This window comes from Pogona vitticeps, chromosome 10 (assembly GCF_051106095.1).
Source record: "Pogona vitticeps strain Pit_001003342236 chromosome 10, PviZW2.1, whole genome shotgun sequence".
Classification (NCBI taxonomy): Eukaryota; Metazoa; Chordata; class Lepidosauria; order Squamata; family Agamidae; genus Pogona; species Pogona vitticeps.
In genome coordinates, this window is record NC_135792.1 from 11,427,973 (window position 1) to 11,454,481 (window position 26,509).

Below are 26,509 nucleotides of genomic sequence, written 5' to 3' on the forward strand. Positions count from 1 at the left end.
ATCCTGGGGAGTGGGGAGCAGACACCTTGAGCATGCTTGGAGGAAGAAGCTGCTCTGTCTGTTCTTCTGCACCACGTTGAATCTCACTAGTGGCTGTATTTGTTAACAAAATGGTGTATCACAGCCATGGACTATAATCTGTATTCTTCTTAATCGATGAGAGCAAATCAGCTCTCATTTAAGCAGACAGCCATTCCTCTGATAATTCTGTGCTGGAACGAAAAAAGAAAAGAAAAATGGCTTCATAGATTAAATTAAGTTCTCAAAGTGATTGCGTAATTTAAATTTTATTTTTTTTAAAAAATTGCAAAACAAGAGCGAAGTAATGTTCCACAAATGCCTTATGCTTTGTGGTTTGTAGCTTTTGGAACTGGTGGGTTGATCGTTTAATAACTCAGGGCCCCCAAACTCCATCTTGCTTGTCAGCGTGTGTAAAGAGAGAGAGAGAGAGGTAAGGCCACATGCCTCTGCCAAAATGCAGACTTTACACTGCCATAGTAAAAAATGGAGGGAAAGTTTCACAATCATGACTGTTTCATTAGATTTAACTTAAGGTCTTAATTAAAGTATGCTATATTTAAAGTGTTCTTGTTTTCTTGTGGTACATTTGTACAGCTCTCTTAATGAAAGAATCAAATGCAGTACATTTTTTTCCAATCACTTGTTATGGATCCAGTACTTTTAGTCCTTCTGTTGGCGTATTTATTAGCTCATGCACCTTAATCAGGTAGAAATCAAGATCTTCAGAACATATAATTCTGTTAATGATGAACAAGAGTACCACACTGTTGCTGCTGATTTAGAAAGTGGATGGATACCTGCCCTGTTCATTCCAGGAAACATAGTTCAGATAAATATTTTTCATGATGGGGACAGTGACGGTGAAGGTGATGATGATGGTGACAGCAGTGCCTCTGACAGTTTTAATCTTGTGGAGGATTTCGAAAATGTGGGTGTGGTGTGTATATCTAATCAAAATTTCAAGCTGTTTCTGAAACGGCTGTTGAGGGACCCTTATGTTGATGCTTCACTTGTAAATTTCAGCCTAAAGTTCATTTCTGATCATGTCTTGTTGTACATGAGATGGCACAATAAAATTACAAAAAGAGTTAGTTCCATTTGTGGGCTAAGAACAGCTATTTGTATGTTAACTTTTTTTGCTTAGTGTTGCTGTGATTAGTTCATCAGAATTTCATGTGGGAATTGGGATGTACCCAATGGCTGTGTTTTTGATTTTTCACTCATAATTTTCTCCACATCAGTCTTCAATTTGAACTTTGAATTGAATGCACATGCACACAGTCTTTGCATGGAAAAAATCAGTGACAAAAATCACATGACATCTTTCTGCTATAATTATTCCCTGAATCAATCTTAGGAGTCTTTGGGAGTTCTGGAAACCCCTGCAATAAAGCTGTTTGTGTTTATACCTACAGTACTTATGGCTTAATTCCATCCTTCTCTCCCTTTTTATGTACAGACAAATTGTTTCCAAAAGAGGGAACTTAGTGAAACTTTTTACATTAGCATGCTCATCTTTGTAGCTGGAGCAGACTCTTGAAATTCAAACCTTTTAAGAGCAACAGAATTAAGTTGAATACTAGTTTTTCTTATTTTCCTTGTTTTCTAAGACTGTTTTTTTAAACTAACATTTGTTTTCTTCTCAGTTTACTGTACTTACATTTCTAGTTAGTGGACAGCACTCGTAAGTTATTAACCACAATGTTATTTTTTAAATGCATTGTAGGGTTGCCAGAGTGCTGGGTGAAGTTTCAGAGAACTGCTGAGCTTCCCCTGGTCTACTGGTGAGGAGCTAAATCCCAGGGCATTTCTAAAGGAAGAGAAAATTTGGGTTTTAATGTATTCGCAAAGGCTTTCACGGCCGGGATCTAATGGTTGTTGTGGGTTTTTCGGGCTCTTAGGCCGTGTTCTGAAGGTTGTTCTTCCTGACGTTTCGCCAGTCTCTGTGGACGGCATCTTCAGAGGACAGCACTCTGTGCTCTGGTGTAGTTTGCTTGGGAGTGGAGTATTTATGGCGGTGAGATAGGCTTTTGTCCTATTCAGGAGATGGGTGATCCGTGTGTCTTGTGTGGGTGTATTGTTGTGAAAGGAGAAGAGATTATCTGTCACTGTGATTGATGGGTGTCATGAGCTGGTCTTTTGTGTGTAGTGATCCCCCCTCCTTGTGGCTGGGTAGAGGTCGTTGACCTTTTTTGTATGCTGTATTTTTCAGAGCTGGAAGCCAAGTTTCGTTGAGTTTCAAACTTTCCTCTTTTTTGTTGAAGTTCTGCTGGTGCTTGTGGATTTCAATGGCTTCCTTGTGCAGTCTGGCATAATGGTTGCTGGTGTTCCTGAAGATGCCGGCCACAGAGACTGGCAAAACATTAGGAAGAACAACCTTCAGAACACGGCCAAAAAGCCCGAAAAACCCACAACAACCAATTTAGGTTTTGTGTGTAGGATGTGAGCATTGGTAGAAAAGGCGGCTACAGATGCTGGGTGCATTTTACTTCTTGTTTGGCTGCCAGAAATGGGCTTGCCTTGGATGTAAGTACTGGCTGCTTAGCTAGGCTTTGCCCATTTACTGAGATTTCCCTTTGCCTGTTTCCACAAACAGCTTGCCCGGAAGCAGCTCCTGGTCCTTTCATCCTTTCCCTGCCCCACCCCTTTGATATTTGACAGACCTCCTGGTCTTAGGTTTTGGCCCCGAATTATTTATGGTACTACCATTTTGTAGCACTGATCACTAGTGTGGCCCTTTCTAAAAGATTAATAACCACACTTCTTATGCGCATGATGTATAATAAAGGATAAACTTGATACCAGCCACTTTGAGTTTATAATCGTACCAATGTGCCCAGGATTTGATGGTCTTTATTTCCACTGTGAGTCAGCCTATATGATCAACAGGACCATGTAATATGCCTATTATGGGGTTGCATGTTTGAACCGCTCTTTCGCAGAATTAAAATATATTCTATGCATGTGAAAACTAGTTCGTTGAGGGAAAGACTAGATCACAATGCTTCTTCCAGGCATGGTACTTTTCTGCAATCAAGAGACATTTCTTGTGGTAAATCAGTGAAGCAAACATTTCCACACCAGAATTCTGTACTACTTTATGACCAAATACCATGCTGTCTGGTTTACACATCTGTAGAGATCAATTCTGAATGACAAGTAAATGAAACCTTGGGAATTTTCAGAGTATTTAATTGGAATTATAGTTTTTCAAACTACAGCTGGTCTACACAGTTTATGTCTGGATGTGTGTCATGAGTTCTATGGTATCTTCTTTTCAACAGATTACGTTGAGAATGACCAGGAGAACCACTGTCAAGTCAGAATAGGCAGTGTTGACCTAGATGGACAAAAATGTCTGACCTTGTACAAAATAGTTTACTGCAGTTTCCTTGGAATTATGAGCTAATTTGGATAGTTCTAAGCATGGTTGTTCATCAACATTTTTATCCTCCTTGTCAGGAATAGTTGGATATAACATCACTATATCTATTAATCAGTTTCAAAAATGACATTGTACAAAGACCTGCCTTTGGCATAAATATCCATTAACTTTATCATTTATTGCTACACATATGTATCATAGTAGTGGGTACCATTTGTGACCTGACAGACTATGTCACAAATCACCAGTTGAAGACCATTGCTCTGAATATATATAAGAAATCCAGAATAGCCCCTAACTATATGGTTCTTTAATTCCAACTAAAATAATAGTGTGAACTGTACAGCAGCAACATTGTCTGCATTTGAAGGTAGTGGGAAAGTAAACTACTGAAGTGTTGTTTGCAAAGAAAGATATAAGGGTGTTTGGATAATGTGGACAGATATTAGAGCTCATTGCATCTTTATAGCTTAGATTTGAAAGTATTGCTTTTTTTTAAAGCAGCAGAAAAAAGGTTCCTAGCGTATGTGTACTTTACTGAGCTCACATCCATCTAAAACTATGCACTCATATTTCTTGAGCAGCTAAACATTCTGCGTTGTGATTCATCAAAGAAGCAGCAGCTTTCCTTCTAACTCAAACAGTACCACTGGTGCTGCTGCTCGGAGAGAATTGCTACTGAACCTAACCTGTGCCCTCTAACAATGTTCCAAGATTATACCACCAGCAAACTAGAGTTTAATAAATTAATAAAGACAGGCAGTAGAAGCAGCGCTGACCTCCTCCCACAGCATGGGCACCCCAGATGTTTCTGATAAGTAAGCCTGCTGTGCTGTAACAACACATGTGTGCAATAGAGAAAATTAAAACAATGGGAACCCAAATTGGAGTGGGGGGGGAACACACTGCTTTCCAAACCCACCCAAGGGAAGACAGCTTTAAAAAGAGAGAGAACAATTCAGAATTGTTTCGTCTACATAAAAATAAATGCTAATGGAACCGAGATTTGTGTTAACAGGTGATAAAAAGTATAGATGCATGTGAAAGCCTGGGTACCAGAATCTGGAAGCCACCAGTAGTTGTTTTCCCTTTGCCCAAATCCGGGAGGCTGTAAATCTGCCATCTTCATAAAACTGTACTGTTTTCTCAAGCTTTGACTAGATGGCAAGTAGTTTTGCTCTGGGAAGTCATTTTAGGCAAACAATGGCTTTTACCGTTAGTAGAACAGCATTTTGCTGGAAATGGTGTGTTTATATTAAACCTCATGAAGGTTTATGATCAGATCTGTGGAAAGAAGACAGTGACTTGCAGATATTTTTGAAGCCAGAGGGGAAAAAAACTGCTGTGAATTCCCAAGCAATACTTTAAAATCCGTAAATGTGTGATGTAATCTTAAATCCCCAAAGAGAAGAAGCTGGATGCTATCTGCAGGAACATGGCGCCCTGTTCATCCATTCCTGGACTACCTGCATGTAATGCTAAAGATCAGAGGCGAGACCTTAGTGAGCGAGGATAGAAACAATCGGCTTATATAGAGTATTTTTACTTCATAGGAATGTGATTCTGCTCGCTGAAAATCTATCCTTTGCATGGAGTCAGGCATAATCCTGTGCCTACTTTGCCCTTGCAGTAAAAATATGCTTAATGGCAATTTCAGAAGGGGGAAAAAAAAGAACCTATTTAAAGCTGGTTGAGCGGAATATCTCCTTATAGATGGAAACTATAAGTGAATAATGTTAATGGAGCTCTGTTTTTGTAAAATGCACGGGACAACTAATACAATCTAGGTACTTTAAAAGTAGATGATTGAATTACATTTAAGAGACTACCTAATTTATGACCTTTAAAAATAGTTTTCGATCTGTCTGCTTGATGGAGATTGTCCGTGGTCCCTTCATCAAGGTTTTTTTGGGGGTCATTTTTTTCCCAGTAGTTTCTCACAGTCTGCATTCCACCTAAAGCATTTGATCGTGTTATTTTATACTGAAGCACTTGCCAGTACTGTGCATGCTAAAGCTAATGCTATTCAAAAGGCATACAGCTTCATCCCGAAAGATCCCAACAAATCAGAGATAACATCAGAGCAGCTCTGATTGCAAGAATTATTGGTGGCTTTGGGTATTTTTGGTGTGTTTTTACTATTGACTTTATTTTTGCAGTTGAAAAGTTTATAACACCAACTGTTTTCTTGCGCATGAAGCACTCTTGAGAGAACAGCATGTCAGATGTGACGGATAGAAGAATGAGCCACTGGAGTGGAGCACATTTCACATGAGAATCTGGCACATTTCATCTCACACAGTGGATAGTTGCCTGGTAGGGAGAGGATGGGTGGGGCCGTGTACAAGGGATTAGAGGTGTAAGAAGGAGATGGGTCATGCCATAAATTATTTGATGCCTGGGGACTGCCTCATCCATTTCTTCAAATTAATATTTGCTTTGGACCAATTTTGTTATCTTCTCCTATCCTTTTTAATGTGTATCAGATCTAATGCTGATACATATTAGAAATAGTGACAGATTTTACTTTCTTCGGGCAGTGACAGATTTTATTTTCTTGGGCTCCATGATCACCGCAGATGGTGACAGGAACCCCAAAATTAAAAGACGCCTGCTTCTTGGGAGGAAAGCGATGACAAAACCAAGACAGCATCTTAAAAAGCAGAGAAATCACCTTGCTGACAAAGCAAAGCAAAGTGTGCTGCGTATATACCACCCCATAGTGCTTCAAGCACTCTCTGGGCGGTTTACAATGTAATTATGCAGGCTACACATTGCCCCCCCCACACACACACACACCAGCGAGCTGGGGACTCATTTTAGCGACCTCGGAAGGATAGAAGGTGGAGTCAACCTTGAGCTGGCTACCTGGGATTGAACCCCAGGTCGTGAGCACAGTTTTAGATGCAGTACAGCGGTTTAACCACTGTGCCACGAGTCAAAGGTCTGCATAGTCAAAGCTATGGTTTTTCCAGTAGCGATGTATGGAAGTGAGAGCTGGACCATAAAGAAGGCTCACCGCTGAAGAATTGATGCTTTTGAATTGTGGTGCTGGAGGAGGCTCTTGAGAGTCCCCTGAACTGCAAAGAGAAACCTATCCATTTTGAAGGAAATCAACCCTGAGTGCTCACTGGAAGGACAGATCCTGAAGCTAAGGCTCCAATCCTTTGGCCATCTCATGAGAAGAGAAGCCTCCCTGGAAAAGATCCTGATGTTGGAAAAATGTGAGGGCAAAAGGAGAAGAGGATGACAGAGGATGAGATGGTTGGACAGGGTAATTGAAGCGACCAGCATGAAATTGACCCAACTCCGGGAGGCAGTGGAAGACAGGAGGGCCTGGCGTGCTCTGGTCCATGAGGTCACAAAGAGTTGGACATGACTTAATGACTAAACAACAACAAAGATCTAATGCTATTGATACCACAAATGTATGATGGGAATCAATGCAGATTCTTGACATCCATGGGCATTTGCATGGGTCTCTGGTACTTGCCTGACTTCCATCTTGTTTTTGTGGTTTTCTTGAACATGGCAGCTAGGCTGAATAACACTGGATCTATCTGCCTTCTTAATTATTCAGTTAATTAGCACTTATTGCTTGTATTCCTTCCAACAGAATTCCAGCAACTTCACAGCAGTGTATGTTGCTCTGAGGAAAGTCAGTCTGAGAGACAGAATGACCGTCCTAAAGTCATCCAGGTGGTTTTATGGTTCAGTGTAGATTTTCACCTGCCTCTTCAAAGTTCGGGTCCAACACGCTAAGCCCTACAAAAGTTTGGTTGTCCATGTTCCTGTCAGGGCTGGAGTCTTGAGTTGTAGGACTTGGACTTAAGTTGCACCAGTGACTCGACTCTCCCCCCCCCCAATGACTTGAATGAACTCATGACTTGGAAACCACCAAGTCCCCCCTTTTTTCCTGGGGAAAAAAGCTTGTTCTTAATAGGGACTTGGTACCAAAGACTCAGACTTGGGACTCAGACACAAAAAATTGCCAACGTTCCTGGTACCTATTTAACATTGCTCTGGTACAATGGGTACCCCAGCAAGTCAGCACTGCTTAGACCCTGCCAGAGAGTCAGACCTGCAGCTGGCCCCAAGAAAACTCATGTCAGGCAGTGACTTGATTGAAGTATTTTCTATTCCATCCTTTGCATAAGTGCACATAATTAAAGAATGTAACTAAAGAATGTTTGAAATAACTATTCTGCTATGTTGTTTCTAGTTATCGGATATGACATCTACCGAGTGAAACATGTGGGGAAACCCGTTGCCAATCTTAGACATTCTGTGTGTTAGCATTAGAAGTTTAGATTTGAGTCATTAATGCCATTTTAATGATCCTTTAAAAATATAATTAGAACTACAATTGCATTTGAGATCTAAAGCTGACAATAGTGATGGAGAAAAAGAGATCACAAAAATACCTCCACTCAAAACTTTATTAGTGGTTACAGAAAAAAGGGTCCCTCCGATTCATTTGTGCAGATTATTTGCAACTGAGATAGCAAGTAATTGGTATATCTTGTGTATATAGATTTCAAAACTTTTCTTTTCTTTTTTCCCCCCTCGCAGTAGCTATTTATTTCAAAATTTGCCTTCCCTAGCTTTGCCTTTGATTTGTAGTTACTGTTCAAGCTTTCTCTCTTTCCATGAGTCTGGATACATGCAATGTGACACCTTGATTTTTGTACATGCACTAAAACATCAGTTGTCCCAGCCTACCACATGTGGACTGCTTGGAGAAGTAAACCTTCCCTATTGTCAATTTTAATCAGAGTTGGGAATATTTAATTTGGAAAAGATGAGAGTGTTCAAATGTTCAATAAAATTATTCAGGACAAAGGTTACTTTTAACCTCTAAGCAAAAGAAGCAGGCTGGGTCTGTCCAGTGATTCAGTGGTACGTTGGAAGTGACTATCCCCTTCTCTAGCCTCTGGATGGATCCATTTCAACAGATGGGGAGCCAGTCTTTTGTACAGCTAATGGCTTTTCAGTGAGAATGGGACACTCTCAACCTGGAAGCCATATATTTTGGCATTCCATCTCCTGGCTTCAGCTCATCCTATTTAGATATAATCATTGTTTTGCATGCTCTAGAGTTGCTGCAGGTACAATTCACAACCTGGCCTTTAAAGTCATCACAGGGTCCTTATATTACCTATCCATCATCTAACAACATTTCACAATTGTTGCTGAAGAATCCTCCCCATGACATCACAAGGGCACACCACTCATGATTTCACAAAACCCTGCTCTTTAATCTCAAACGTTGGCAACTTTTTTTGATTTTGAGTGAGGTGGTCCCTAGATACTGTTGCTTTGCCATGACACTGGCAAATAACACGTGAAGTTACTTTAAAGTTATAAGCTACTTTGAACAGTGTTTGTGGTGTTGCAGAGGTACACTGGCCTACATTGCCTCAGGCTGTGGAATGCAAGATGGCCCCAGAAAGCCTGGACGTGCAATGATAAGAGGGACGAGGGGAGGTGGCAGGTCAGCCTACCCCCCCTTAGGTTGGATGCTGGTCCTATACCAGCCCTGTTTCAGTTACTTGACTGAATGTTACAGATGGTATGAAGCCAAAATCAAGTTCCAGAGATAGTGTCCACTCCAACAGATCTTGATATTCGAGAAATGAGACTTGCAAATAAAGGTTAAGTTTATATCCTGAAGACAATTATGAAACAAAGCAAACTAATTTACAAACAAGCGGAAAATATGAAAACCATATGCAAATCAGACATTTCTAGTGCTTCAGGCATTCATTCTATCGACAAACTACTATATGACTTGCTGATACAAGTATTTACAGGATTCAACCAGCTCTGGGCTTATCCTACAAAATGGTTACTGTCTTGAGAACAGAGATGGATAAATCTGACAGATTTACCTTCTCCTACCTGTGAATTGTGCCAATTTTGTTATATCCCCATGAAAAAAAGAGTAGAAATGAAATTCTTACCTATTGCTACCTATGAATCAGTTAGGGTTATGTAAGCACATCACAGGTTTAAAGGCATAGACACAGTTTATAAGGGCTTTTCTTTAAAACTTCTGCTTCCCCTTTTTCCATCATGAAGTTTCCCAGCCTTGATGACTCCCCTTCAATACTTTCTCTTCAACCTCTCCCCCCTTATCTTTGCCTAGTGTTGGCAACTCCAGTATTCATGGTGATGGCTGGAATCAGCTTCAGGGCAAAACCTGTTTCTGCCATGAACTACATTGTGTTTTGGGGTGCCAGTATATGGAATGGAAATACAAATGAGCATTCTCTACGTGGACCAAGGGTGGCCATGTTGCAAAGGAGGATAGATCTCGTAAGTCACTCGTGGATTATACAAAATGGACTTTTTGGGAGGTGTGCCATGCAGGAATTGGAAAAGCAGCATTTTCTGTAATTTCCTCCTGTGCATAACCAGAAGTACAGTATTCCCAATGTTATGGTAGTGCAGGAGTCAATTGTTTCCTGTGCTGAAATATCTTGATGTTGCTTTTCTTTGTTTTGTCAGTGTATGCACAGATCACAGGGATGTTATTCCACACTCGTTTGCAGATTTCCTCCTTTGAATACTTCTTGATTTTGTTGAAACTTCGCTGTTCATTCTGTTATGATTGGCTATGTGAACTGCACGCTGCTCCATTCTGATTGGTTGCACTTTTTTAGCCGTCCAATGTTGTGCAAAGACTGGGTTGATTGACAACTTGAGTATGCAATTCAGATTTTTTGCTGTGTCGGTCAGTTAGTCATCCAATTAGGAGTACAAACAATAGCACATAACTCCTAGAAGTAACCAACACAGCACAAATTCTGAATTGTATATTCATACATATATACACATTTTGATCCATTCTGTCAAGTAGTTGGTTTTTTTTGTTCCTTGACTGGATGGCTTGCGTAATTAACTAAGATTGTGCACTGCCAATTTCAGTGCAGTACACAGTTTGAAAACTAAAATCAGCAAATGTTCAAGAACATGACCTTAAAATCTATTGCAAAAAAGCAGAGCTCACATACTACAGAAATTAGTAAAAAAAAAAAATACCTTTGCAGCTCATAAATAGATCTTGATTTGGGGGAATTGCAATGAGGAGATGTTTGCTGACTTCTGTACAGCTTACACGGCAAAACTGCACGTGGTAAGTTGGTTCCTGAATTTTCTGGAGCTAATTTATGGACCTATATGCCTTGAAAAACACCAGGGTGCATGTTTATGTGTGATAGAGACAGAATATGTGTGTGTGTGTGCATGAGAGAGAGAGAGAGAGAACACCCTAGTATCCCAGGTATATTGAATCAATTACACATGTAGATCAAGATATACAAGTCGAATTACATCAAAGCACATTCTTACATTTTCATTAATTTATTAAGTGGGAAGGCCACAATGCCAATAGTGGAATACGTTTTTGTCACATTTTATTCTAGGATTTCCTTTTTTTAGTGAATATTCCATTAATCATCTTTCCTCATTTTGCTCCCTGTACGACATCTGATAGTATCTCTTTTATCCCTCAGTCTCAAAGCTGTGCTCCCATCTTTGTTAAACCTTCTCTTCACCAACCTTACCAAAAGTAGCTTTTTTCCTCTCTGTCTGGGCCTCTGTGGACCTCTCAGACACAGCCTTGTTCTTTATCCATTTCCCAGGTCTTCCTGCATCCCATCTTTGGTAGCTTTGTGCAAAAATAAGTATTCATATAAACACACCAGATAATAGTGGACACAGAAGGACACCCATGCGGAGATGAACATGTCTCATTCCTACCTGTACAACAGAAGACTTTCACTTTGACCAGAAACAAATAAACTCTGATCGGAAAAGGGAATTTTTTTAACTAACCTTCAAGTGTTACAAAGTGAACATATGTTATATTTGAGATTACTGTATATAAATAAGCTTTATATACGAAACCGGGCCTTCTCGGTGGTGGCTCCTCGCCTTTGGAACAATCTCCCTCCTGAGATTCGCGTGGCCCCTACGCTGGGTACATTCAAAACTCAACTAAAAACATGGCTCTATGTCAAGGCCTTCCCTCCTGCCAGCACCTAATCTAACTTAATTTATTTTCTCTTCTTTATCTATTATTTACGATTATTTATGATTTTTGTCATTTTCTGTTAATTGATATTTTTAATTTATTTTATTATAATTGTATACATGCTCCTGTTAGCCGCTCAGAGTGGTATAGATTTACCAGATGAGCGGGATATAAATCAAATCAAATCAAATCAAATCAAATCAAATCAAATCAAATCAAATAATCAATCAATCAATCAATCAATCAATAAATAAATAAATAAAATTGCTTTATTTGGGGACTGGTCTTCAGGACTTAAGTGTGGGATACATTTGAAGTCATTTCACAAGCCGAAAGACTTCCTCAGTCACTTCTCGGCAATATTAATGTGTTTTCAGTTCTAATTGTGAGCTGTCTCTAATGTCTGGTCTTGGTCCTTAGCATAGCCTCACCTCATTCATTTACTTCACATCTGAGGATATTCTGAGTTGCTGCTGTTTCCTTTCATGTTTTGTTTCCAAGCTAGTATGTTGGCTTTTGCACTCATATTCCTTTACTTACTTCTTTTCTCTCTTCCCAGCACACAAACAGGTTTGCTTTCAGAAAAGTAGAAGCCCTTTCTGGCAAAGCAAAAAAACAATGAATGACGAGGGTGTATTCACATTTAGCCGTAGATCATGTAGTTGGTGGAAAATATTATAGATTTAAGTATGCCAATTATGGAATGATACCCATAGTATTTTGCAGTGTAGTTGCTCTCACAGTCATTCACACAAAGTTTGATGATGTAGGGAGTTCAAGCACAAGGGGAACATAAGTTTAGACTTGACCATCCTTGTCTAGTAAGAAGATAGTGAGGAACGGTCTGGATGGGTATAAGCTGAGCTATACTTGAGTACATGCCTCATAATGGATGAGCTTCTACGTTTCATTGTACAGTTCTCACTATTAATCCCCTTTCTCCCATTAGTGCCTTAAACTCTGTTTTTATGCCCTACGCTTTGGTTTCTACTGCTTTGTGCCGAACTCACTGATAGTACGTAACATATGCCGTCTTTGTACAGCAGTTTGTGCCCTAAGGATTATTCCAAATATTGACTGAAATCCTACTAGAGTAGGCCCATTAAATCAACAGTCTAGTTGCAACTTACTGTGCTAAATAACAGGAATTCAGTTGAATTCGGTTTTCAGTTGAGTGCGTGTAAAGGAATTACACCTTGTTCTCTGATTGTGCTAGCATGTATTTCCAAAACCATAATTGTCTTATTCATGCATTACATATTTTGATAGCCTTTTAAAATGTTATATGTAAACAGATTCTTAAGAGGTCTTGGGTAAAAGGAGATTGTGCATATTGCAATAGGATGAAAAGTAGGCATCAATTTATGGCCTTGTATGTTCTGAAAATCTGAAAGGTGAGACCTTGGGTAGTGTGGGCAGCATATATGTTAAATAAATAAATAAATAAATAAATAAATAAATAAATAAATAAATAAATAAATAAATAAATAAATAAATAAATAAATAAACAAACAAACAAACAAACAAACAAACAATAAATAAATAAATAAATAAATAAATAAATAAATAAATAAATAAATAAATAAATATTAATGTGTAACTGAGAGAGAGAGAATGTAATATTACAGGTATATTCCATGTTTGTGATCTCAGGAGAAGGAAAACAATACAGAATACAGACTATCTTAGTTCTTTTCCTGTGTTCATTTCAGGCACTTCCACAAAGGGGTGAGAGAGTTATAAGTATACATTTGGAGACTGCAAGTGGTCAGGAATGGGACAATGATTGGTCTGTATAGAACAGTTCTGATGATGGGTATTGTTAGCTGCAGTTCTCTTTTTCATTGTTCTGTGTTGTTTTCATAAATAGCCTAGTTAGCACATGTAAGTATAGAACATTCAGAACAACAACAGTGAAAAGGTTACCAGCTAGAGTTGGGCATAGATTGGGAAAATTGTGATTTATCAAGGTTGATGAATCACGAATAACAAATTTATGATTTTTTTTCTGATGAATGATGAATCAATTTGTTGATTCATTTTTTTGCATTTAAAACCATATAAAATGGCCCCAAGGCACATAGAGACAAAGCATAGAACATTAAAACAACAACAACAACAACAACAACAACAACAACAACAACAACAACAACAACGAAAAGTTTACCAACTAGGGGTCTAACTCTCCTCTATCAGTCCTGCAAGTTTGGTGAAGGTTGGGTTTCGGACGTCTGAGTTATATACCCACAAAGAGGGCCTCCTCAGCACACAGAAGCTTCCCCTGATTCTCCTATATACTCCTTCCAAGTTTGGTGAAGACTGGGTTTTGGACATCCAAGTTATAAACTCACAAAGTGTATAACTTGGGGAAAACCCAATCTTCACCAAACTTGAAGGGATTGTATAAAAAATGAATCACCAAATTGATTCATCATTCGTAAGGGGAAAAAAACCACAAATTCATTATTTGTGATTCATCGACCTTGACAAATCACAAATGGAAGGATTGTAGAGGAGAGTCAGAGGAAGCTTCTCTGCAATTTTGGTGTCTCTAGGTGCCTAGGGGGATGTTTTATAGCCCAACAAATCACTCCATCAAAAATAACAAAAGAATCATCAATTCATATTCATCAGGGGTATCAATTTGAATGAATACGAATTGACTAATTAGCAATTTTGATGAATTTTGCAATTTGCATTCCCCTATATAGATGGTTAGCTCTCAAAACACTCACACTTCATTCATAACTAATTTTGCAACTACAATGGTGGCTATCTCTACACAATCTATCAATGAACATTCCATTTAAGCAGCTGTAGCCATTGATCCTAATTACCACAAATGTCAGCAACCTAGGCTGGGGAGTTCACTGCTGGAACACTTTTATGCAGAGAGGTCTTCTCGAGAGAGAGAATTACATCAGTTGTCTCAAACTCCTAGCTATTTTCAAAGCCTTGAAAGCTTTCAAGCTTCTGGTGAGAAGTTGGGTGGTATAGATTGTGACTGACAATACCAAGTCCTTTTTTATATAAACAAGCAAGGTGGAATTCATTCCATAGCTCTTCTCCATCTTACATGTCCCCCGTGGGATTGGTGCGTGTAGACATGTGTATTCCATAGCAGGATATGACCATGATCTTTCTTGGTGTGTCAGCAATCCTCTGATATTGAATTTGATAAGTCATCCCAAAGCTTTGCTTTGCCTGATTCACGAAAAGCATGAAGAAGAAGAAGGAGGAGGAGGAGGAGACTGCTTATCTGTAACTGTGTGTCTTCAAGTGATAATCTGTGAGTTTGCACAATTCTTCCTTCCCTCTGTCTCCCATGCTTTCTTTCTTGACTATTGGGCGACAGATCGAGGAGGACTAAGAGGAAGCGGGAGGTGACTTGGAGCATGCAGACAGCATAATGGGGGTGGTGAAAAGCTTTAGTTTCAGCCGTGCGATTCTGGAATATTCCAGTTGGGCTTCTGCACGGGCGTAAAACTCAATTAGATGAATTCACATATGACCACTCAACGAACCACAGTTACAGGTAAGCAAGCTGTTCATGTAACTGATATCTTTTTATTAGGCGAGGAATAGCTTTTATTTCTTTTGTGCTTTACTCCATTTAATTACCGTCTTGTTTTTACAGATGGCAAAACTGAGGCAGTGATTGAGCAGCCTGCGCTAACCTCTTGTCCAAAAGTCTGATCATGCTTGCAGACTACTGACACGTCAGTTTCTATATGTTCCAGGTAAGAAAACCTTATGTGGGAGTTTTTTAGATTTTTGGTGTCCATCTTGATTCTCAGTTTGGAGATACGCAAAGATGGGGAGGGGGACATATTTCCACAGAACTCACACTTTTTCTTCTGGTGGAAGTCAACATTAGAAGGACTGCCCAGAATTGTGCTTTGTCTGAATAAGAGAAAACAGAACCAACATTCTGCTGCAGTTGCTGTCTTTTAGAATATTCTAAATCATTGACAGGAACGTGTGGACTTGAGATGGGCATGAACCGCTGGTTCAGAGATTTGGCATGGTTCATTTACTGATCCAACAGCTGCTCCATGGTTTGGCATCCTGCTCCCTCTGGTGAGTGAACACTTGAAGGCCTGGCTTTCGTGTCCCGCCCTCTCTGGGTGTTGCCTCCAAGTGGGTGCTCACCAGAAGGGGCAGGGTGCTGAACCGCAGGTCAGCTGTGTGGTGGGCCGACTGAACTGGGATCAACTGCCAAACCAGCGGTTCCTGCCCATCTCTAATGTGAACCATTAGAGCCGTGTGTCCAAGAAGATTTTGCTATCTCTTTGTCTGTCTGTCTAGTTAGACAATTGCACGCACACGCACAAACACACACATTGACATACATAATTTATAGGAAATGTACATTGAAGCCAGTGGTTTCAATGAAATCTCAGCAAGCTGTAAGAATAAATAAACATGTAAGAAATACTTGTGACATACGAAGCATATGACCCATTCGGAGATGGGCTGTGCATATTTACTGTAGCACACACTTAGGTGCAACGCCAATAGTCAATCAAACACATGGTTGAGTTGGCAGAACTGTCCACATGGTCCCGCTTTGCTTTGGCCACCTACTCAATGTAATGTGTGAAATGGTTTTAAAGAGTCTTTCTCGCACATTATCTCACCTGTTGAGGTGCGGTTCTTTTATTCCATGGGTCAAGAACAGTCCTCTATTACCCTCTTCAAAATCAGTAAATACTCCTAAGTGAATATGGATACTTTGACAGTGAATGCTGTGGTTTTAAGAATGAAGTGGAGCTATCAGTGTAAAGGTGAATAAACTTTGCGCGTGGGAGCAGTTGAGACTGATTGCTAATAAGTCAGCTAGTCAGTAGGCAGCCTAGTCTTTCTTCAACAAACAAGTTCCCCAAACAGAGGACTGCACCAAAATCCAGCAGCTTCAAACAGTCGGGGGGAGGGGGCACTATTGGTCCTTAATGTTACCTGATTCCTCTTAGTATTGCAAATATGGGACTCTGTTGCTTGACAGCAGCAGCAAACAGACTAGCAGCTCCGTCTTTTGGCAAACAGTCAGGCATATTGTTGCATACATCAGGTCGGGTGTTTGTGCACATCAAACTAAGTGATAGCACTTGGTTTTAGAAGAGGTGTGCGTTCTGTCAAATGATGAAATATGCCTGTTTTTCCTAGCACATGCTTTCCCTCAACTCTAGATCTTGGGTTTAGTGTGCTTTGTTTTGCGATTGGTCACTGGACACATAGCATGGGTTTAATTTGCAAGTCTAACTTTTGACATATTTGTCTGAGGAGATCTCAATATTAGAGGTAAACAGCTTAACTAGAAGTATGTTGTTGTTTAGTCGTTTAGTCATGTCCAACTCTTCGTGACCCCCATGGGCCAGAGCACGCCAGGCCCTCCTGTCTCCCACTGCCTCCTAGAGTTGGGTCAAATTCATGTTGTTAACTTCGATGACACTGTCCAACCATCTCATCCTCTGTCATCCCCTTCTCCTCTTTTCTTCACACTTTTCCAGGGAGTCTTCTCTTCTCATGAGATGGCCCTTAATGCTGCTTTGCTCTGGTGTCTAAATGCCAGAGTGTTAGGTTTTAGATTACTGGTGGGTAGCATAATTGCCAGGCAGCCGTATCCTATATAACATGAATGATTTCTACCACCCTTAAAGGCAGCCTATCAGATTGAAATAAAACCTCACACTGGTGTGTGAAGTTACAATGCTGACTAATGCACCCCAAACCCATCATTCACTCTGATTTTGCAGCCAGCTTATTCCAAACAATCTGTTTTTCCTCTACCAGAATAAGCCTTTGGATTGGGTCATTAGGTAATAAATTTCTCTGCCTGAAATTATTTAAGCATTGCATTTTCTTCTAACAACTCCCTCTAGAAAAGTAAAATACGCTGTGTGGCTTCTTCTAGTCTCCAGGATCAGTAGGGAAACTCCTCAGGATTTCTAAATTAATATTCCCTCAGACTCAAATAAAGTCTTTCAAAGTGAGCCTCAGAGTTGTATCTCCGTTCCCACTTCCCCTGCCTTCAATTTACTGACTGTATTTAACAGTATATATACAGACTGTGAAGAAGGACAAAAGTCACTTCAGTTTGGAGGTTTTCTGTTTAGCTACCCTGCTGCCATAGAACTAACAATAGTTATTTAAACGATATCTTTCGTAAAACGTTAATCTTTGTGTAAATGGTTCTTCTTTCAATTGATTGCCTGGAATTTTATTTGTGTGTGTGTGTGTGTGTGTGTGTGTGTGTGTTTTGTGCATCCATATCTGTGTGTTTGTGCGTTCTGTGCTGTACAGTATCCTAATCCTACTGAAGATGTAGAAAAGGAATATGAAAGAAAAAGTGGTGAACCCCCCCCCCAGCCATTAAAGTCGTGTTCTTTCAAGTCTCTGTGACCCCAGCAATATCTTCAGCCAGCCATGGTTCAGTAAACTGGCACACAGCAGCAGTTCTGCAGTGGAAAAATCATAAACCAGATGGAAGCTTTACATTTTTGTTTAGTTTTTAAGAGCAGTTTTTATAACATCGCTTAAAATCATTCTGATGCATCATACTGTTTACACTTAAGGCTTTGTAGCTAAGATGTTTACACTACAGAGAATGTTTTAAGATATTTTATAGTTATGATATTTAGATAATTGGCAAGAAAAAAGATAGTTTGTTGAGATTACAGTGATGTTGGTAACCGTGAAGTAACTTATGAGACTCAATAAATATGTCCAGTTTGGTGGAAAATACAAACTCAGTTGAAACAAAACAACACAAGAGGGAATGTCTTTTTCATGAAATCATTTCCTTTTCTTAATCAAAAGATGACAACGGCCGCTTTAGAACTTCCATCTGTAACACGCCACCCCAAATATCTGTGTTTGTACTGTGGGGGATTTTAATTTTTTTAAAAAAGCAATTGATACAGTTAAATCATTTATTAGAATGTTTTTTTGAAAACTCACGTAATTTTTGTGCAGAAGTGCAAAATATAATTCTCTGGATACCTAAAGGGAACAAAAGTCAGTCCTGTATAACTTCTGTTTAAGTACTTCTTTCGGTATGAATGCTGCTTCAGTGTTTTCTTCTGAGCATCTGGTTTTTGGAACGCTTTAAAAAATGCATTAATCAAAAACAATAACTTCTTTTAACTTTTGTAAAGTGCTCAGAAGAGAAGTATGAAATAATCTGTGTGTGGGCTTCAAATCTTGGGAATGCAAACATTTCACAATAAGCATGTGTAAATGAAAGTGCTTGGCCAGATATGCTGAAAGATAGTACATGTTGGGTTAATTAATGCATACGCCATTAAAATAAACCTTGCTTTCAAGATTTGACCAATAAAAATCATTAGGTTATTTAGATCAGATGTGCTGATGGATGATTTTATGTGCATGTTAAACTTTTGCAGAAAGAATTGTCCTTGAAAAACCTAAAACCTGAATTTAAATTAAAGTCAAAAGCTTGCATTGCTTCTCTGTCCCCTTTGTGTTTTCAGTGTACTGATATGATGAATCATTCTGGTTTTATCTGCACCACCTGCAATTGATTTACTATTGATAACCTTAAATTTATCATTTCAAATGTGCAAATTATAGTTATGCAGGCAAAGAGTTGTGTAGTTTCAAAGACATAGCTCTGCTCTAGAATTTGGTATCTGATTGAGGCTATAATCAAATTACTCTGCCACTTTATTTTTAATCAAAAAAGTGTTTATCGTTTCTGATCTTGAATAGAAACATTTTGAATAGAAACATTTTAATGATAATCTTACATTTTTTTTATATGTATCATGCTGGTTGTGAAATCATCCATGTAACCAAGCATTTATTTTATTTACATGATTTTTCCCCTTGGCATCTAATTAATCTAGTTTTAACTGATGTATATGGTGATGATGATGATGCCCATACTGTCACCTAGAGTAGATTGAAAAGCATCAAAGTGCCCATAAACCTTCAAACAATGGTAACAGAAGCTAATACGCTGATAATTTCATTTTTGCAAGGACAAAGTTCTTTGCTTTTACTGGCTGAAATCCTGTTTTGCTGCTGTAAAGTGTAATTTTGGGGGGTGAATTACCTGAAATTGAGACATTTCGGTAGACATCATCTGTTGCACATTGAGCTGTGAAATTCAGCACGCAAGATGTAATGTCTATGGAAATGTCTGATCTTGGGGCAGTTTACCTCCAGAAGTTACACCTTCTGCGTGGCAGCACAACAGGATTTGAGGCAATGACAAGATTTGAATCAATGAGTAGAATGAAACTGAGCAGATCTTTTCAGTTTTACTAGATGCAGTCGCTGTCCCTTATAAGCTTGGGTAAAGATAAAGGTTCCCCTTGACAATTTGTCCAGTCGTGTCCGGCGATGCTCATCTCCATTTCCAACCCATAGAGATAGTGTTTGTCCGAAGACAATCTTCCGTGGTCACGTGGCCAGTGCGACTTAGACACGGAACGCCGTTACCTTCCTACCATGGTGGCACCTATTTATCTACTCGAATTTTGTATCCTTTCGAACTGCTAGGTTGGCGGGAGCTGGGACACGCGACGGGAGCTTACTCCGTCACGTGGATTCAATCTTACGACTGCAGCTCTTCTGACCTTGCAGCACAGAGGCTTCTGTGGTTTAACCGGCAGCACCACTACGTCTTATGAGCTTAGACATGCACTAGTCAGAGGCTTGCTAGACTCAAGGAGGCAAGCATGACTTAGATAGAATTTTGGATTGGGATTTGGGAGGAACATGACGCACTCCGTGTCCTTAGACAAGGGTCTGTTTCTTGGCTAAGCTCTTTCCCCCTTAATGAAACAAGTGTTAGACTGGTTGCTGGGAGAGCCAAGAGTGAATAGTGTGTGATGCAGTGAGTTACAAGTGGTGATTTTTATGGCATTATTTGGATACCTCCTCTGGAGTCAGAACACAAAAGAAGGCTTCTTATATTCAGTACAAATAATAGGCAGTTTCATAAGTTTTATGGGGAGCAAGTAGGCCATTTAGGTACTATCCCTGCTGTTCTTATAATGTTCCACCAATGAGCTCAAAGCTATGTACCTGCCTGTCTTCCTCTCCATCTTCGCAAAACGTAATGAATTAGTAGTGAGAGATTATGACTGACCCATGAATGCCCAATCATTTTCATGGCCAAATAGGAACTTGAGCCCAGTTCTCTTGAGTTTAGTCCAGCACATTAACCATTATGCCACACTATGATCCCCACTATTTTATTAGTAATACCTAGAACTTTTATTTATTTATTTTTGTTGGAGTTACAAGCTTGGGAGATATGGGAAACACTGTGGATGTCGTGTATCTTGATGTCAACAAAGCTTTCAAGGTCCCCTGTAACATTCTTGTGGGCAAGTGGTTAAAGTGTGGGTCGAACAATTAGGTGGATTTGTGGATGGCGTGGATGAACAAGTAAAAGGGATGTTTGTCAGTTTTGCAGATGAGAATAAGTTAGGAGGAGTAACTGTTGCTTCCGAAGAGAGAATCAGGATTTATGATGACCTTAACAGGTTGGAGAACTGGGACAAAGCAAAGTGAGTTCCCAGTGTGATTCTTAGTGTGGTGTAGTGGATAGAGTGATGGACTGGGACTTTGGAAAGCAGTGCTTGGATCTGTGCTGAGCCATGGAAACTGACCTGGAGAGTGGAAAGATAAAGGTAAAGGTTCCCCTTGACAATTTTTTTGTCCAGTCGTGTTCGACTCTAGGGGGCGGTGCTCATCCCCGTTTCCAAGCCATAGAGCCAGCGTTTGTCCGAAGACAATCTTCCGTGGTCACATGGCCAGTGCGACTTAGACACGGAACGCTGTTACCTTCCCACCGAGGTGGTCCCTATTGATCTACTCGCATTTGCATGCTTTCGAACCGCTAGGTTGGTGGGAGCTGGGACAAGCGACGGGAGCTCACTCCGTTGCGTGGATTCGATCTTACGACTGCTTGGTCTTCTGACCCTGCAGCACAGGCTTCTGTGATTTAGCCTGCAGCGCCACCACGTCCCAAGGAGAGTGGAACTGGTAAAATATTAAATATCTCACTTGCCTTGAAAGCCTTGATAGGGTCACTAGAAGTTGGTTCTGACCTGACAGCTCAGAACATCCACACACATGAAGTTCTAATTTGAGGCAGGAAAAATCCTAAATATTTGATGACAGACACCTAGTTGGGCAGTAGCATAGGTGGATAGGAGGTAGGATCCTTAGTAGACCACAAGCTAAAGGTGAAACTGCAGAGTGATGTGGCAGAGAAAATGTGGAAAGGTGATTTTAACTACACATTAGAAATATTTTCCTGATGACTGGAGGTATTTGGCAGTCGAATGGACTGCCTCAGAGGGTGGTGGATTCACCCTCATTGGAAGTTTTAAACAGAGGCTGGATGGTCACCTGTTAGCTGTCAATATCCTGGATCATCAGGGAGATGAACTTGGGATCCCTTTCAACTGTAAAGTTCTGTGCTTATCTGAGTCTATGAATTGGGCCTAGAAATGAACAGGAAGCACTGCAGATGGGAACAGAACCCTAATATGATCTCAGTAGCAAGAACTGTCAAGTGTTTTGGCCATAATATTCTCCCCTGGCTGCAGTTTCTGATCATTTTTTTAAGGGCAGCACAATATGTAACATGTTACAGCAGTAATCAATGTGTAGGTGACTATGTACATTTAATCAGATCTGTCTTCTCCGTAAAGTATCCAATTGGTGAACCAGATGGAATTGTACCAAGGCACTCCTGTCCAGTAGGAATGCTAGATTCAGAAGAAGCATCCAGCTGTGAATCTGGCCCTTCAAAAGGAGTGCACCTGGAACAAATCCTGTTTCCATTCCTGATTCAGCCTTGACCATCAGTATTTCTGCCACATTTGGACTGACATTAGTTCACATTGCTGCACGCAGATTTTATATACTGACTATCTGGACTGTTAAAACTTGCATGCAGTGTCCTGGTTCTATAATCCCTTGTGAACACTGACCTGTCAATGTCCCAGGACACAGATCAGTCTGTGGTTGAAACATCTCTAATTCTTTGTACACAGCATAGCTATTTTAGGATAATAAACCTGGGCCAACTGCTTCTGAAACAATCTAGGGTATTCCTGGTTATGGAAACAAGCCATTTTGTTTAAGAACTATTCAGATGGTAATGGGAAGCAAGAAGCTAATATGGCTGAAAAGGGAATTTGGCTAAGCATAAAGATACATGATTATAGAGTAGCTGGATTTTTTTTGTTGTCTATTTTTTTAAAAAAAACCAACAGAAGGATATTCAAGTGTGAGAAGAGAATAAGATTGAGGACAATGAGACCTCTGTGTCTAAGAAAGCAAACAATGAATAGCCTTTCTTTGGACAATGAGATATTTCAAACTTATAAAAAGAATATATTTTTTTGCCAGAAAAAGAAAAAGAAAGAACTTTCCCCCAGCTTATGATCAAATTTTAACCATCTTATTGGAAGCTTATTTGAAAACCAATAACAAACACACTTGTTCTATTTTGTTCGTGTATGAGACCCGTTTTAATAAAAAAATGCGGTGATGTAAACAACATCACTAGAGATTTTTTGTTTTCTGTAATGAGTGTCTTATGCTATTGGATTTGAAGGATTTATTAGTAGCTTTGTATTTAAAATCACAAAAGGCCACAATCCACCACTTTTTCTAAAACAGAGCCTTTGATTTCTATAGCATTGCTCCAAAGTAGATTGCATGTATTTTGCAACCAGAATTGACCTGGGGAGAGAGATTAATAAAAAAGGAGATGCAAATAATGGGTGGGAAACCACATATTTTAATAAACACTCCTAATGAAAACCACCCAGATTCAATATGCTCTGGGAATAATGAAGGAAGGCAGCATTAGGAATCAAAATATCTAAAAGCTCTTCAAATTTATAACCCTGGTAGTGTCCAAAAAAGGGCTTCACAAAGCGTTTGGTGTTACATAGGTATTGAATGCTTTCAGAATTTAACTGTAATTCCAACTGCAGCAAGTTTCTTACTCAGCCTTTTGTTCCTTTGAAAAGCTAGATTCCTAACAGTTTCTGATTCAGGGATCTTGCTGGCTAAATCCGTTGGCAAGATGGTGGAAATCCTATGGCTGCTGTCTGTCTGTTTTGTAAAGCAGGGGTTGGGACACTTAAGGCCCCCCAGGTATTGTTGCCACCTTCTACAATGCCTGTCCAGCATTGTCAGTGATGACAGATGCTGAAAATCCTCCAATAATATCTGGAGGATCACAGGTTTCCCAGGCTTAAAGATTTTCTCCCTCTCTCCGGATTCTTCAGCTGGCTTATGAAGATCTGCTGAATACGGTGTCTTCTTGTGGCCCCAGAGTTAGAAGAGTTGAAATGGGTCCAGACGAAGGCAGCCAATACGATAAAGGATTTGGAAGCCAAGCCCTGCAAGGAATGATGAAGGGCACGGGACATCTTTAATTTATTATGTTTGCTTTATTTATAGGCCACCTTTCTCCCAATAAAGGGACCCCAGGAGGTGAAAAAAGGACTGAGATGGAATATGATGGCCATTTTCAAATATCTGAAGGCCCTGTAATGCAAAAAAATGGAACAACTTTGTATTCGCTAATGGTTGTTGTGGGTTTTTTGGGCTCTTTGGCCGTGTTCTGAAAGTTGTTCTTCCTGACGTTTCGCCAGTCTCTATGGCCAGCATCCTCAGAGGACTGGAGTAGGAACTCTGTCCATGCTCTGTTGGTGTTTGTTGGATAGTATTTATAGCTGTGGGAACGGCTTTTGTCTTTTTTCAGGAGATAGGGTGATCAGCATGTTTTTGTTGTGATGGGGAGAGGGAGAGATTATTTGTCACTGTGGTTGATGGGTATCGTTAGCTGGTCTTTTTTGTGCAATGATCTCTGGCCCTTGTGGCTGGAACAACTTTGCTTTCTGCACCCTCTATCACATAAGATATGAAGTAGTTGATTTAAATACCAGGAAAGGAGATTTTGGCTCAACCTCCTAAGGCTGAGAGCCACTCAACACTGAAGTGGATTGTCTCGTGTGGTAGCATACTTTCCAACACTGGAGGCATTTTAAACAGTAGTTGTATGACCACCTATGAGGGTTGCTTTAAGTAGTGATTTCCTACTTCGGGAAGAAGCTGGACTTGGTGAGCCTGTGATCCCTTCCAACCTTCGCCTTCTATGATTGTATTGGCCTGTCATAAAATATATTATACAAAGGGAAAAGACATGAAGGAGAAGGAGGGAAGGGAAGAATCCTTCAAATCTAGGCACTGGATCTTAGTTACAAAGAACGTTCTTTCAGCAGACAGCTCTGTTAATAATAGTTGAGCAGAAGAACCCAAAAGTTCTGGAGTTAGTGGGATGGTTCTATATTATTTCATCTCCTGCACAGCTTGTGGTGGGTAACAAGGGATTAATCAGCAAAGGTTAAAAATTTTTTGGAGAGTCTGGGACATACATTGTATGTGTGTTATGTACACAAACAATATCAAGAAAGTTCTCCTATTCCTGTGTTATTATGACTGGGTGATAGCCCAGTCATACATCGGTGCAGCTTAAACACATTCTACCAGGCAATGCTTACAAGAGTGGCAGTCCAAACAAAAGGTGCTATCCTAAAACCTGGAAGTCAGATCAGCACCAAACTTCATGCAGTGGGAGAAGACAGTCTCTTCCTGCTCTGTGCCAAAATTGGGGACATTTGGGCAAACGGGTTCCAAGTTATGATTTCTTAAAAAGTAACACTGTTTTTACCCCGTGCACAAAATAAGACCAAATATGTACAGACATTTTTTAAAAAAACAAATACATACCAGGAAAAAAATCATACCTGGAGAGAAAATAGCCCCTTGCAGCCTCTTTTTAAATTTTAAACAAATTAACACATGTCTCTAATACCGAGAAACCGAGCGAAAATCCTCCTGGAAAATCCGAAAAACCAGATGGAGTTGGGTTTCATCAGATGACAGTCATTATGTGTTTTCGGTTTTATCAATTTAAAAATTCAGTGTAAAAAACCAACAGTATTCTAGCATGAACACCGAATCACTTGAGTCAAATATTTTGACTCCACCTCCCAGAATCCCTATCCAGCATAGCCGGCGGTACAGAGTTACAGGTAATATAATTCAAATAGATATGGGGAGCCAAAAGCCTCCTGAACTAACTAATAAATATAACATTAATCTTTCTCACTGATATGGCCCTGAAAGATCTCATAACTTTTTGAACTACAGCACTTCTAAGAATGTTTTAAATCACATAATCACTGGAAATAAGTTATTGATGGATAAGCCAAAGAAAGATGAATGGTATCTCCTTATGGGTATCCTTGAGAAACACAGAGTTTCTGATTCTTTGAGTGTGTTTTATAGCAGGCCAGGCAACCTCTGAGGGATGGGAACCCTTGTTTCCCATCCACCCCCAATGTCTGATGGGCTGTACCACAGCCTCTCAGTTTTTCACATCACCCAGAAACCTTGAGAAAAACATTTGCCATTTAAATGCAACACATGAACCTCGCCTAGTCAGAAATAGGAAGCAACAGGCTGGTCACTTACAGGTTTTTTTTTTTAAAGGCTAACGCTGGATTAAATGAGGTTCGAAGGTAAAAGTACATTTAAATGACATATGTCATTCATTGTAGATTTTATGGTGAAATTGGAGGCAGGGGAGGCTTGGTGATGACACACTGGGGCCTGAGAAACCGAGAGAAGGGCCTCCTGGAAGATCTTAAAAACCAGGAGTTGTGTATCATCAGCACACTGGTGGTACCAGACCACACTTTCTGGACAGTCTCTTTCAGGTTTTTCATGTATTTGTGAATTGGTATGGGAATCATGGAACCCTCAGACACTCCACAGGCTAATGGTCGAGGTGTTGAACGGAAGTCCTTCAACACTGTTACCATTCAGAAAGTGACACCATACAAAGGAAAATCCAGAAGCTGACTCCTTTTTTCAACAGTTAACCACTTCCCACCCAAACACAAAGCAATTGGCAGGGCTGTTTTTCAACAAGTGTGAATGGTAGTGGGCAGAAGAGGGTATCCTGCGGACCATCGTGACTGCTGCCATTGGTGTTG

General features: G+C 39.9%; 1 protein-coding gene across 12 annotated transcripts in view; it reads left to right on the plus strand.

Moving 5' to 3' along the window:
* ZNF536 (zinc finger protein 536) overlaps positions 1–26,509 on the plus strand; it is a 699,351-nt gene that overhangs the window by 267,605 nt on the left and 405,237 nt on the right. For all 12 annotated transcript variants that reach the window (XM_072980786.2, XM_078380344.1, XM_072980787.2 and 9 more), the window contains one exon: positions 15,082–15,184. The gene's annotated coding sequence lies outside the window, so the exon portion shown is untranslated. The remainder of the gene's footprint in view (positions 1–15,081; positions 15,185–26,509) is intronic.